Source organism: Raphanus sativus, unplaced genomic scaffold (genome assembly GCF_000801105.2).
Source record: "Raphanus sativus cultivar WK10039 unplaced genomic scaffold, ASM80110v3 Scaffold0002, whole genome shotgun sequence".
NCBI classification, from domain to species: Eukaryota; Viridiplantae; Streptophyta; class Magnoliopsida; order Brassicales; family Brassicaceae; genus Raphanus; species Raphanus sativus.
In genome coordinates, this window is record NW_026615330.1 from 46,901 (window position 1) to 59,022 (window position 12,122).

Sequence of the window (12,122 nt, forward strand, 5' to 3'; positions counted from 1 at the left end):
AGGGAAAGCAGAGGCAAACCCAAGAGAACATTGCAATGTTCTCCTCTCTAGTGACACTTCTCAGGTCGCCAACTACAAGAGAGAGGTAGATGAGATTGAAAGATTGGTCTTTGGAACTGAAATTGAACAGGTTGAACATGTGGTTGTTGCAACAGCTGAGTCCAAGATTGTGCAAGAAGCTGACAGGATAGTTGCAGCAAAGGTTAAGCAGAGCAGAGAGCACAAGGCTGAGAAACCAGTTGAGAGAAGATCTGATCAGAGGCTGAATGTGGTGAAGCAGGAAGACACTGAGGTTGAGCTATCCCCCTATGACAAGCTCCCTTTTCCAGAGAGATTCCTCACCAAAGCTCAAAAGAAGGTGGTCTCCAAATTCAGAAAAGACTTGAGTGATATTGGAGTAAGGCTTCCAGAGATTCACAACATGCAAGCTGCTCATGTCCAGATGATGCTCATCAAAGACATTCTAGACCACCAAGCTGAAGTAGCAGAGCTCCTGGACATCTCTACACTCAAGCTTGATCCACCAATCCCACCCAAGTCCCTCCCTAAACTAGGGCACCAAGGGATGTTCACTTTGCCTTGTTCTCTTGGAAAGCTTAACTTTGATGATGCTCTAGTGGATTCTGGTGCAAGTGTGAATGTGATCTCACTTGAGGTGATGAAGAGTCTAGGGATTGAGCACATGCTACAAGACACATCTACGCTCCAATTTGGGGATTCCTCTTCTACAACCCCAATTGGTATCATCAAGGATTTCCCTTTGCAGCTTGGAGCATGCACCATCCCTATAGACCTCACTGTTTTGGAGATGGCAACTGGGAAGATAGTCCCATTGATCCTTGGCACTCCATTCCTCACAACAGTGGGAGCTTGCATAGACTTTGCCAACAACAAAGTCACACTCCTAAATGTGAACAAAGCTGTCTCATACCCTCTTCAATCACCTAAGTTGAAACCTGAGTATTGTGGCACAATAACTTGTGGAGCATCCTCCATTGAGAAGACAACGGCTGAGCTGAGTGGTATTGAGAAAGAGGTTCTTGGTGAAGAGTCCCCTAAGGAGAAGTGTGATGAGCACTTGGAAAGTGCTCAAAAGGAGGAGGTGAGTGAAGCCACAAAGGCCTCCCATGGCAAGAAGAAGATTGTGAAGGAATCTCACCCTCCACCTCTTGAGAAGACTCCTCACACCCTCACTCTTCATCCAATGAAGCTCAAGGATGGAGCTATTGAGTATAAGATCAAGTACAAGGGAAGGTCTAAGCCATTCTCAAGTGCAAGGGCCATCATCACTCCACAGTTCCAAGATGATCCACTCAAGCTTCAAGAGCTTCTCTCTCAAGTCCTCACCATCACTCTGGAAGGTGGGAAGGATCCTCCTTCTCACTAGTACAAGAGAAAAGGTAGTCAAGCTAGTGACTCAAAACAAGCTCACTTGGGAGGAATTCCCATGGTTATCCTTGTATATAAATTTGCAATTTTCATTTCTTTATGTTTTCAATAAGTGTGGTAGAAGTTTCAGGCCAGGTCCAAGTTCCAGCTCTAGACACCCATTACCGCACCTCACTCTCCACTTGAGGTATCACTCCAACCCTTCTTTGTACATACCATTGCTTTTATCATATTTTCGGTATCTTCTTCTCTCTTATTCACACAGAGACTGTGTGATTTAAGTGTGGGGGAGGTACCAAGTATTTGATCATGTTTGCTTTGTTGATTGTGCGTCTCATGCATTGCATTGTGCATTCATATATGCATAAAAAAGCCATAAAAATTAAAATTTTGAAAAATGCATAAAGAATCATGTAATTGCATCACTTGCATTCTTAGGATTGAGTCTAGATCATATAGATTGCATTCACTTGCATATGGAGCAGCTGTTGATAATGCCTTGTAAAGAACACTTGTTTGCACTGAATTTGACACCCTAGTTAAGCATATCAAGTAGCTTGTGCATCTCTTGAAAGCCTTGCATGCTTCGTGCCTTGAAAACTCTTCTTGAAACATGTTTGCTTGCTTGATATTGGCATTGTTCTTGAAACCAGCTCCAACCTGAATCTTGAGTTAAATGAACTTAATCTTTCTTGCATATGGGCATTTGCATACTTGATCATGGATCTCATACACATTTGGGTTATCTTTTCCATTGAACCACTCTTTGTTAACCCAAATGGCACTCCCTTACCCTAAAGCCCTTACCATTCTTTGAAGCCTACATTGATTTGCATGAGTGAGGCCTCTTTTGATAGTTTGTCATGTGCAAAATCTTGAGAGTATTGGGAGCGACATGGATTTGTTCTCATCTCTTGCTAGCATAGGGTCATCATTTGAGCTAGCTTCTAGGATGGTGAGTGGGTGTATGTTTCTTAAAGGTTTAATGTCTTGGGTTTGGAGTGTGAGAAAGATGAGCAATAGGGTGTTATGAGAAAGAAAAGCCCTAAGGACCTAGAATAGAAAGAAAAGAAAGCTCTTGTTTGTATTGTTTGAGACATTCCCCCTATATTAGAAAAAGAAAAAAAAAAAAAAAAAAGAAGAAAAAAGAAAAGAAAAGAAAAAAAGATTCAAAAAGATAGCGGGGAATGGAAAATAAAAAGATTTTAGAGCTTAGAAAAGTGAATAAGAGGTCCTTAGTGATTAAATCATAAGAAAAGAGAGTTGTTTATTGGGTGAGTGATGTGAGTGTTTGTTATTTTGGGGTATGGGATGAATGAAAGGGGTGTAGAATTTGTAATTACTTAGGAATGGGTAGAATGATGAGGATGAATCCATGTATGCATGAATTGCTCCTAGTCTTAGATAAATTTTGCATAATGATCAAGCTCCTTGATTCTTGAGTGATTGCCACCTTAAAATGATGCATTGAACCCTCCTTTTCATCCATATTAGACCATCTGATCACCTAGCCAAATGATTGAGATCATGTGCCCATTTGTGAGAATTCACCTTGTGTGTGTGTGTGTGTGAATCAATGTGAGGGCTGGTTAAGAAGACTTGTTGGTTGATGAGTATTGCATCTTGTGTAAAGGTATAAGAGTATTGATAGGCCTAGAGAAGCTAGAGTATAATAAGAGAGTTTGCTCATGCTATTTGCTATGTTTCTTTAGGATGTCAAGTTGAGTGCTCTAAGTGTTTCTTTTGCTTATGTGCTCCCACCTTCAAACCTCTCTACATTAGTTTTTTGAAAGTTTACTTGTGGACAAGTAAAGGACTAGTGTGGGGGAGTTGATATCTTGTGTATTTACATGTTTTTAAGCTTCATTCTAGTCCTTATATTGTTCCTTTGCATGCATTTATAGTGCATTTAGGTCGCATTGCATTACATTTGTCTCTATCAGATATTGGAGATGCTTGTTGGTGACTTTGGAGACATTTGAGGGGTTTTGAGTCAAAAGAGTGAAAGATGAACATGGATGAAGGCCTTAAACTATCTTTTGAAGCTCAAATTTTGGGAAGACAAAGTAAATTGAGTTAGCTTTCTAATGGAGGTGGTTTCAAGTCATTTGGATCTGTATTGAAGGAGTTATGATCAATCTACTGGAGGCATATCAACCCTGTAGCGACATCAGCGTAGCGACCTCGCCTGGTCGCTAAGACGCAACCCGAGCCATCATAGCGACATGCGTAGCGACTTACCAAGTCACTATGATGGGAGAAGCCAGAACCCAAGAAATGACTAAGTGTCCGTAGCGACCTCTGCGTAGCGACATGATCACGTCGCTAGGAGGCCACCCGAGTGAGCGTAGCGACCACCATAGCGACTTGCAAAGTCGCTACAGATCCTGAAGAGTTGAAGAGTTCTGTAGCGACCTACCTGTAGCGGGAAGCAAGGTCGCTACGGGCGAAAAAACTGCTTTTTTTATTGGGTTGATCCAGGATTGTTGGGTTGACCCAACTCGTTTTTAGGCTTCTATAAATACCCTTTAGACCTAATTTTGAGGGATATCTTGTTTAGATTGTAATCACATTAGCTATTTTGGTGAAGGACTTAATCTTGAGCTTCTTTTCATCTCTATCTCTTGTGATTATTAATCAATCTTGACCACTAAGCATGATTAACCTTCAATCATCCATGGGTTTTGGGTTATTCATGTCTATTAGTGAGTAGTTACCTTTTGGATTCATGGGTTAGGGTGATTAGAGTGATTAAGTGAAGATCTAAGGGTGCTTAGTGTTAGATCTCTTGTTTCCTTGCTTGTCTACTTCTCTTAATGCTAGATTAATGTTGGCCTCTTTATTCTAGAGCTCTAGACATTTCCCACCCACAAGGTGTTTGATGAAATGTCTGAACCAAGTAGAGCTTGCTCTAAACTTACCTTACACAAAGACCATTGTGTTAAGGGAGTTTAGATAGTTAGTAGACTCATCCTTAATGATTGCTTAGATCTTTTAGGCTCAAAGACCTTTGATGTCTAGTTGATTAAAGCAAATGAGCATTCTTCTTGACCATAGAGCTTGCTTATTTCAGTGTTCTAGACTTAAGGAAGTTATTGATTGAAAGTTTGCCATCCTTAGATTGGATCTTAATCACTTAAAGTCAAATGCCTAGCCCCATGAGTCCTATTGTCCAAGATTGATTGAAAGCTTGTTTCTTTATTGCACTTTAGCATAGTTCTAGTTCATATCATCATTGAAAACCTGATTGCACTTAGATTAAGCATGGTCTTGCATTCCCTTTGCTTTAGAATCACTTAGGATTGGTTCGACAATCTTTTACACTACAACATTTGATAGGGACCTGAAAGGTCCTGTTATCAACTTGCTAATCAATTTTTTTTTCGAGAAACACTTCTTAACAAACACTTCCAAATCAATTACGGATTTAAAAACCTAGGGATGAAGAAAAGAAAAAGAGAACTCGATTACCCACTGTTTGAAGAGATCGGAGATTTTGATGGAAGAAATCTTCAAGTTCGTTTTTCTCCGGTGAGATAGAAGAGGAAGATGAAGAGGAAGATGAAGATAACGAGACAACTCTACCGGAAGATGAACTCTCGTCGGAGAAGAGAAGGGGAAACTAAGAACACAAAATCGCCATTGGAGAGGGAGAGAGGAGGCGGAGAAGACGAGGTAAGAAGAAGCGGAGAAGACGAGGTAAGAAGGGTTTACGGTTTATTTACTTTAAACCGATAATTATCTTTTTTCATGTTAATTTTATTTTTTTATTTTTACTATTTTGAAATACTATTTATATTTCGAAAATCATTTTATAAATTTATAATGAAACTTAATTTTGAGGGCATAATAGTATTAACAAGAGTAGAAATCCTATTTCACTAAAGAATCTCATTAAAGTCTTAAGGAGACAAAAAAAAATTCAAAGTGTCCCAAAAATCCAATTTTCCCTATTTTCTATTCACTACTTCATTTACTTTTAATTAATAGAATAAGAAGAGAGATAAAGAGACACTATTTTGATCCAAAAAAAAAAGATAAAAGACACTACTACTATTTATGATTACAACTTTTAACTGCCATTAAAGGAAATAAATTATTATCTTTAGTAGTAGTGTCTCTTTCTAACATTGGTTCTTCAAAGGTCATATGTGCAACTTTCTGCAAAGTGAATAAACAGTGAACTGAAAAAAGAACAGGGTACATATGATTTTTAAAGCCAATAACCTATAATACAATACATTGCAGCCAATGCCAAATTTAGTATTCAGTCTATAAGTACATATGATGCTAAATACAATTTAGTATTTAGCATCTAAAATCTCATGGTCACACGGGATTTCAAACTGATGACAGTGTTCTGATTCTACTGTCCGTATTAGATTGTTTCTTCAGAAACTGATTTTTAGGAGATACAATGGTCAAGAAATGTGTGTAACTGTACTATATATTAATTTTTTATACTCACTCTAAAAACATTAATGTAATTTTACTACTATTAAACAATAATATGCTTTTGTACGTTTTAGTCATAGCATATGCGCAGTTTGTATAATTAAGTGCGATCGTTCATTTTAGAATGAATTTTCCAATCCAAACGAAACCTATCACGAAATTTCGATCTTTCCTAATGTATTAGGTGATAATTTGCACCGTGCGCAGAGCGAAGATTTATAATTTGAAATTGCATAATGTATAGTGTGTATATTGTGTTCATTCGTGGTTATAGTATGTATAAAATGACGAAACTATTCAATTTTATATTGACACATTACAAAACGAAGTTTGAAAATATTAACCAAAGTGATTGAAGCATTAAGATAACATATAATAGTATAAGGCCGAATCACTTTTTTAGAAAATAGATTGTAAACCAACATGTATTGTATTATATGTTATTGGCTTTAAAAATCATATGTACTCTGTTTTTTCAGTTCTCTGTTTATTCGTTTAAAAATCATTTGTATATTTATTTGCATATCATAGGGGGAAAATGCAGATTTAGAATTTTGGAAGTGAAATTAAGGAGAAATTTGCACGTTTAAATAATATTGGGGTCAAAACTGAAATGAGACAAAAAAATTGAAGGGTTGAAAGTGCAAAAACACCAAAATTAGTCATTGTTTCTCTTAAGTTTTTTTGTGCCAGTTGGAGGACGCAATAAAGAGGAACGAAAGTCAGAGCACAAAGAGAAAAGAGGAACTGAGACACAACACATAGGATTGAGCCAAAGGGAAAATGTGATGGACCGGATTCAATCATAGTGTGACACCATGAGGAAGATAGCATGGCAGCATGGAGATCGAGTTTGGTTGAGGTTCGCATGCGGTTTTGAAGAAAAAACAGAGTACGGAGATGCGAGAAAATGTAAACTCCATGGTTGAAGCTTGAATCGATCACGTTGTTGACGTCATAGTATACATCACGACTATACCACCATCAGAGATATAACTTGACATATCTCAAAAGATAGATTAAATAATAAAGATACTGAATAAATACATGTTCTCTTAAAAAAATGGAAAAATATAATTCATTTTATAGAAAAAAAAAGAAAAAAGCCCCAGAAGAGGAATGAACAATAAAAATATATAAGACCTACTTTATTTTATTTGTTAGGAAGAATTGTGATTAAATCCCGTAGAAATCATATGTTAAATTTAGTTAGGATGATCTTACTTAGTTACAAGTTTATTTAGTGAGATTTCTATAGAGTTTGTTGATTCTAATAGAGTTTGTTGGGATTTCTATAGAGTTTGTTGATTCTAATAGTTGATAGGTTTCAAGTTTGTTGGGATAGTTTTAGTGGGAGTTAGATTTCTATAGAGTTTGTTGATTCTAATAGTTGATAGATTTGTTAAATTTGGAAATGTTGTAAAACGTTTTGTATTTTATGAAAATCTATGAAAATAAGTTAATATAATGATTTCAAAATCTAAAAGATATATGTAATATTCTTCAAATCTTGTTTCATGAATTAAAAAGTTGTAAATACAACTCTCAATAATACTAACTTTAATGGATATATAGAATCATCAAAAAATCAAAATTTTTTTGAATAACACATGAGTTTGTCTAGAATTACAAAATCATTATACCAATAACAATAGATTTCTATTTTGGTAAAATGTAAAAATTCATATACCAATAACACTAGATTCTATAAATTCTAAAAATCATTAAAAATCTGATTCCGACTAATACCCCTAAGGAAAACTATCCTAATAGCACACACTGTTTATAAAAGAAAACTTAAAAAGGAATGTAACTTTTTCGATATTACATAGTGATACTAAAGTCTTTTTTTTTTTTTTTTTTTTTTGATACTAAAGTCTTGTCGGGATATTATTGATATATGGGATGAGATTTTGAAAAGAAAGAGAACGGTGTCTATGGAAAAACAAGGCCATATGAATTTTCTCAAAAGGAAAAAGAAAACAAGACCACATGAAACATACGACAAGTTTTCTTATTAACCCACATTTCTTGCCAAATTCTAATAATATCTTTATTTCCTTTTTTGTCAAGTCCAAATCTTTCTCTGAGAAGAGGTCTGCATATATATGGCTGTGTTGGATACATAATGTCTCCTTTGGACAACGCCAATGGGCATTCTGAATTTTTTTTTGAAAAAGAAAAGGATTAAACCCGGATCAATGATGACACAAGCCTAATCCTCGGGTGGAGGTACAGCCTACGGATAGACCTTTTCCTGGGCATTCAAATGAGCTGAAAGCAATAGCTCATATCCGTGTGATCGGTGGGATTTGAACCCGAATTCGCCTTATTGGATTTTTTTAAATCCCTCAAGCGCTATTAGGCTACCCACGGATAGACCATCTTCTGGACATTCTGAATTCGAATTAACTTTAGTAGATAAACATAAAATTTAATATCTTACGGAAGGGAATTTAATTTTTTTCTAAACCTAAAATATCAACATTTATTTAAAGTAGGAAAAAGTGAACTATATAAATTGTTAGCGGCTTCTGCAGACGATAGATTCTTGCAAATATTATATGATTAATAAAGAAGTACTTTATATGTCCTATCCCATGTTTTTCGGTAGGCTTTTCTAATAAATGAAACTTATTTATTTCCAAACCGTATGCTTAAGCACAAGTAATAATTATGGAAATATTTAATTCGAACACGTCTAATTGTTGGTTATGGAATTATGAGTTTTAAAATCTCATGCACGATGCAGTAAGATGATTAGATGAATAAACATACAACAGTTTCGTTTCAATGGTATTCCGAAATACAGATTGGATATCAAACACGATCAAATGTGACTAACCCAAATAACTCAACTTTCTCCAATAAATGATTAATGTTTCAATTTTTCAGCTTTACTGTAAACTTTGTTTTTCGACGCGTTCAAGCTTTACTATAAATAAGATGTCTTTCTGTTTAAAAGGTTTCTATACTATTATCTTGTATGTCTTATGTTCTTATACTTACAATGGTAAGATTAACTATCTTTGTTGTCCAAATGTTTAAGTTTTAATAAAAATAGTGTTAAGAACATATTGAACAGCACAATAATCTAAAATTTATTTATATGATCAGGCCCGTCCCGGCCATAAGGCACATAAAACTTTAACTTTAGGCCACATTTATATTTAACAATTTTAAGGCCACAAAATTTTAAATTGTATGCATAAACTCGGTTAGTATAAGATAACTATCTAGTCATCATTTTCTCTTTATCATCATCCTTTCTTAGTGTTTTTTTGTAGAATAATTTTAATTTATCTGTACCAGTTTATAACTTATAACCATGCATTTTACATTTTAGATATCAATTGTTATCTAACTTATTATAGTTAACTTTTTTAAAAAAAATGTTCAAAAAAACTTATTATAGTTAATTGAAGTCATCTTTATACTTCAAAAACATTAGTAATGCTTTTTTCTAATACTTTTATGATTTCATTGGTTCTTTATACACTAGTGAAATATTTTTTATAAATTTAGGTTAATATTACAGCAACAGCTTCACAACTGAGCTATTATATTTGTCTTTTAATGATAATAAAAAATTTAGTTTTAGTAAGATACATTTCCCTATATGAAACAAACATATTCATGTATAAAACAAAATATATTCATATTAAAAGAATATAGTAATTATAAAACAAAATTCAAAACTAAAAAAAAATTAAAGGCCACATTTTTTGTATTGCTTCAGGCCACCGAATTTTCCGGGACGGCACTGTATATGATCTATGACATGAAGATCATCACAAAGTTGAACAATGTTTTTTAAAAGTTGAACAACTTGAGTATTCATACAATAAATAAATTTTAGAAAAAAACATAATGCCTTCGATCGTTTAATAGATACGGGCATAGACTACTTTTTCCAATTTGGATGTCAAGGATTATTGTATTAGTCTTTAACATTTTGTGTCGTTTACACATTTGGATGTGGCCAAGTGAATATTTTCGTTTCAAACTAAAAAAAAATTAGTGTGTTAACTCATTATAAATTATAACTAGATTTTGACCCGCCCTTAAAAAGGGCGGGTATATTTTTTTGTTGGAAAATTATTTTACGTAATAAAAATTATGATTTTTGATTAATTATATATTTTAACTTTTTATGAAATTTATCTTAAATTTACTTATATGAATTATTTTGTTATTTTAAATATGACTAAATTTTAGAAGACTCTAAATAATTCTAACCCGTGATATGATTTTATTTATTTAAACCGAAGTAACCCTATTTTACACTGATTTTTTTTATTTAAATAAAATATTTTTATATCTTCAAAACATTTTATATAATTTTATTAAATTTAGTTATGTGACTTAGTTTTTATTTTAAATGAAACTATTTTTTAAGGAGTTAAGATAATTTATTTATGATTTTGTTGATTTAATCATTTGTTATTTCAACTTGATTTTATTTTTGAGATTTTATTTAATAAATGCTTTCAAATAATTAATAATGTGAAATATTTTTTGGTAAGATATGGTGTAAACATTTAGGAAACAAAATTTTCAAAAAGGCTACGAATTGAATTATATTAAATACTCTTTAATGTAATTGCAAAATAATGACTTTTGATTTGTTGCAAATAATGCTGAAAAAAATACAGGTAATTTTTGTAGTTACTTAGAAATTTTAGGGTCAGATTCATAAACATGCTTCTGCTTTAATAGTATAGATAAATTATATTCAAAATACCATACATCTTGTCCTTCACATAATGGAAACTGCATACAAAATAACGTACGCTATTGAACCTCGTCCAAACTAAATAGGAGATACCCTTATAGATATCCAGTAATCCAGCTAAAGCATCTTGATGCTTGTGTCCTCCAATAGTCTTCTGATCCATTATGAACCTGCATTCTGCATATTTTACCAGATATCCCCGAGACACTCGAAGGATATATACCAGAGTACACCAGTTTGGGGTCCCGTATTTAAAAGCAAAAGATGTATTTTTAATCCAACAAAAATCACAAACCATTCCTCATGGGACCTATTTTTATTTTTTTTTATGCCTTCTTGTGTCCTGAATCTTAGTCCTTCCATCATTATTTTCCAAATCACCAGCCACTTCCATTAACCAAAATTTTGTCAGTTGGAATAGATTCGAACTCCTGCATATAAAACCAAAACTCATCTTGTTTCTGAGTTTTGTTGGTCGGAAATGTTTTCCAGATTCACTAACTTAGAACTTTTCAATAGTAGAATTAATTTTGATCCCCTGTAACAAATTACAGTAGAATAACATATAAATTATGATCTCAGTAAAAAAAATCTTAAACCGAAAACTTAAAAATGTCGCAGTACTTATTTACCTTTTTGGTTTGCAAATATGATATCTAAAGTTTCACCAAAACCGACATTTTATGGTTTTCGGGTGGATATGACTTTGGCTTCAATAAACTAAGTTGTTTTCTATGGTCTAATCTCATAGAGGTGCACCATCTTTTTTTTAGAAGACATTATATGAGAAATGAAGCTTTGAGTCTCGATGGCGTGTCTGGTTTTAGTGTAGATCGTCAATATATATAAGAAAAGTAAAGGCATCAGATTTAGAATATTCTCATTCAGTTTAGTTATAAAATAGAGTCCATGAGTTTAGGAAAATCTATTATCTTGACAATCAAGTTTATTCAAGTTATTGAACATTAGATTTTCTGGTATATTATTATCGATATTTCAGTTACCAAATTCACGCTTTCTTGTTTTGATTTTATGTTATTGTTCCGTTGAAGATATGGGAATATATGATTGGCTGGGTATTTATGATTTAGATTATTCGTTATTGTTAAGTATTAAAATAGTAAAATTTACGTTTCTTATACTAAATTTACGGGACTTTAGAAAATATAGAATAGTTGCCTAAATATTAGCCTTTTATTTTATAATAAATATTTTTGGTTTGAAATTTGCAAAAGATCTGCAAATTGTATACGCTGGCCGAATATATTGGACAGTTGCCCGATATTTTTTGTTTAGTGATTATCCATATAATTAGTCTGCTTTGTAAATTTTAAAAAATTAATTATTCATGAATATTTCAAACATATTTGTATTTGGGGGTTCAGAGTGTTCGTCTCCACACATATTAAATTTAATAGCTTCGACATGTATAAAATGACTGAACTTTTTTTGTGTCACATTATGTATAATTTTGAATAAAGCTGCATGTGTGTTGATAAACTTTCAATCGATTTTAACTAAATGATACTTTAATAAAAATGAA